The sequence below is a fragment of the Corapipo altera genome, unplaced genomic scaffold (assembly GCF_003945725.1).
Source record: "Corapipo altera isolate COAL_440 unplaced genomic scaffold, ASM394572v1 61335, whole genome shotgun sequence".
Lineage (NCBI taxonomy): Eukaryota > Metazoa > Chordata > Aves > Passeriformes > Pipridae > Corapipo > Corapipo altera.
This window is the reverse complement of record NW_020888714.1, coordinates 1-2,251: the sequence shown is the minus strand read 5'-3', so window position 1 is coordinate 2,251 and position 2,251 is coordinate 1. Positions and strand designations below refer to the sequence as shown.

At 51.1% G+C, this 2,251-nt stretch overlaps 1 long non-coding RNA gene across 5 annotated transcripts; it reads left to right on the top strand.

Moving 5' to 3' along the window:
• Positions 1–325: 325 nt before the first annotated feature.
• LOC113942047 lies at positions 326–2,245 on the top strand. 5 transcript variants are annotated; one of them, XR_003525829.1, is made up of 4 exons: positions 326–719; positions 840–1,146; positions 1,674–1,849; positions 2,122–2,245. It is a non-coding gene; the product is annotated as an uncharacterized LOC113942047 (long non-coding RNA). The 5 variants fall into 5 exon arrangements; XR_003525830.1 differs by having other exon boundaries at positions 326–748; XR_003525828.1 differs by having other exon boundaries at positions 328–715.
• The last annotated feature ends 6 nt before the right edge of the window (positions 2,246–2,251 follow it).

The following is a 2,251-nucleotide window of genomic DNA, read 5'->3' as shown; positions in this document are numbered from 1 at the left end:
CCCCCGGGCTGGGGCACCCCGAGGACTCCAGCGCGCACCGAAAGGATTATTCGGGGAGATCCTCGGGGTGCCCGGCCCTGGGGAGCTCAAAGCAAGGTCCCTGCAGTGGATTCAGGCATTGCTGAGAGTATCCCAGGGGTACCTGTCCCTGCTAGACATGGAGCTCTCTCATGGGCTGTAATTGGGTGATAAAAGTGGTGCTCCAAGTGCCGAAGAAGGGTGGGATTGGGATTAAGAAATGAGCAGTGATGGTGCAATTGGCTGTTTTCTCTTGAATGTAACGGTAAGAGCTCCAGGAGTGCAAGGTGTGTGTTCCAGTCCCCACCATTTGGTTTGCACATGTCCTACTCAGACACAGGTCCAACTTCCTCAGTCCTTAACGCAATAGAGGGAGAATTAAGGACTGGCAGTGTTGAGGTGATTGGTGTGACAGGGGTTAAACTGGGAAAACATTGGGTAATTCCTCAGTTTCTTTGTCAAACTGACCCAAACCTGTGCTAGGAAGAGATGGAGTGGAAAAGTTGAGGCAGAAATGAAATGGAAAACTGGGGTTATTGACACTGTAATTGCTGAAACTAAATGTGTCCAAGCAGCAGCTCTTGTTGTGCAGGGAATAACTCCTGTCAGCAGCAAGGTCCCGACTGAAGTGGCAGCTGCAGTTGTTCCTGGTGTGTGGGCCAGTGGAATTGCAGGAGAGTGGAAGAGGGCAGAACCTGTAGGTATTACCCCTAATGTGGGATCTCTCCTGGTAAGGCAGACCCAGTATCCTTTAAAATCAGAATGCCAGCTTGGATTGGTTGCAGTAACAGCTAAATTTGCTCCTCCTGGTTTGCTTGTAGGACGTGAATGCAAGAACCTGCCAAGAAAACCAATGGCCAAGATGATTGATGAGTGCAGGACCTGAGAGAACCACCTTGAATGACAACCTCGAGCAGTTTCCAGTATTGGATTGAAAAGATGGCCTTTGCTGCATCTCCTGGAGCAAGGAAAGCCAAGAAAGCTTTGCTTTGGAAGGAGAAAATCTGGAAAGCTGGAAGGAAGAAGAGAAGCCACGTGACTCCTCCCTGAGCCCCAGACAGCCCCTGAACTGCCTTCCTGGGAATGGTGGGACGGGCTGGACTCTGGAATGCTCCCTCTGCATGTGTGGTAAGACTGTGATGCCGACTTTGCAAACAGCCTGTAAACATTTGCTGCCTTGGCTGGATGGTGCAAGGGCAGCCTTTAAGCAGCTGAAGCATTCCCTGAGGAGAACTCTGGGTCTGCCAGATGTCTCAGAGCTGTTGGAAGCATCTTTGGTGGGGAGGGCAAAGAAAGGACAAGGTGTGCAGTGACCCCCTTGACAAGGGACTTGCAGTTCATGGGATCCTTGCAAGTGACCTTTGTGGGCTGTTCCCCCTGTAGGGCAGGTGATAGTCCCAGCTGCAGTGATGGGAAGAATAGTTAAAAGAGAGCCACAAAAGTGGAAATAATCCTGGAGGCTCTTGGCAAACAGAGTTTGCTGAGTTCTCCCTGACAGAAGGACAGTGATAGCTTTTGAGTGCTGGTAGATCCTTTTAATAGATAGCCTTGAGTGTGTCCTTGTTGCCCCAGTAGGCCTTGTCCAACTTCCCATCTTCCAGGAGATACACATATTAAAGTTTGGGATGCTCTTCCTAATCCTTTGTTGGCTTGAGGCTCTCCCCTGCGGGAACTCCAGGAACTCCTGGTGCCGCCTGGGCCGATGGATTGGACGCCCCAGCCCCTCCGTTCCTGCCCAGCCCCTGGGGCCGTGTCGAGTGGTGGCACTGCCAGCCCCTGCAGGTGAGGGGGAAAGGGCCTTTGCAGGTCTTGGGGATCACATTTATAGCAGGTAAAGTGGCAGAAAAAGGCCCTGGGGTCTGTTATTCTTGAGTTAAGAAAGCTCCTTTGGATTGGTGAGCAGAACAAAGTGGATCCTTCAGAGTTCCCATGTGTGTTTGTGTCTCAGCCTGTGTTATGATTCAGTGCTGTAGCTGTTGTTGTCACTGAGGAGTCAAACTCTGCTTTAAATAATGAGACACTGGCCTGATGGCCCAGTGTCAAGGAAAAAGGGGGAATGATGTCTGAGTGTTGAGATGTAACAAGAGCTGGTCCTTTTTGCAGTGGGATGTAGCCTGGAAACTGCACTGAGCTGAGCCAAGGGATTTAAAGGGACCAAGCAAGGGAGGTGAAGAAAGAAGGAAGAAGGGAAGTGAGGCAGCAGCCAAGCAGCACCAAGTTCCTGTGTCAGCAG